The 353-nt window shown below is 44.8% G+C and overlaps 1 protein-coding gene across 8 annotated transcripts in view; it reads right to left on the bottom strand.

Moving 5' to 3' along the window:
* Positions 1-353, bottom strand: part of LOC116080970 — a 30,990-nt gene that overhangs the window by 25,718 nt on the left and 4,919 nt on the right. The window lies entirely within an intron of this gene.

Genomic DNA, 353 nt, shown 5'->3' with positions numbered 1-353 from the left:
AGAAAGTGCTGATAGAAATGAGGGCCCTAATTAGCCCCCCCGCAAGAGACTATTCTCATTATCTTTGTACCTCAGTCATAGCCTGGTGCACTGGGCACATGGTCAGTGTCTCAGAAAATGTTTGTTGAATGAATTTTTTTAATTCTGGAAATTATTTATTGAGAACAAAGACACCCAGCACCTACTGGGTGCTCACTGTTGTGAGAGAGTACGGCCGGTCACTGGGCAGTAGGGACAGCCTCACTGGTTAGTTAAGTACTTTGCAATTTCACGGCGATTTACAAGGCACTTTCTTGTGAGTTACAGTTTGGTCTTCAGAAGAACTCTGTGGGGTAGATAAACTGGTTCCCTCC

This window comes from Mastomys coucha, unplaced genomic scaffold (assembly GCF_008632895.1).
Source record: "Mastomys coucha isolate ucsf_1 unplaced genomic scaffold, UCSF_Mcou_1 pScaffold6, whole genome shotgun sequence".
Taxonomy (NCBI): domain Eukaryota; kingdom Metazoa; phylum Chordata; class Mammalia; order Rodentia; family Muridae; genus Mastomys; species Mastomys coucha.
Note: the sequence above shows the minus strand (reverse complement) of the source record. Positions and strands in the feature narration are given on the sequence as shown.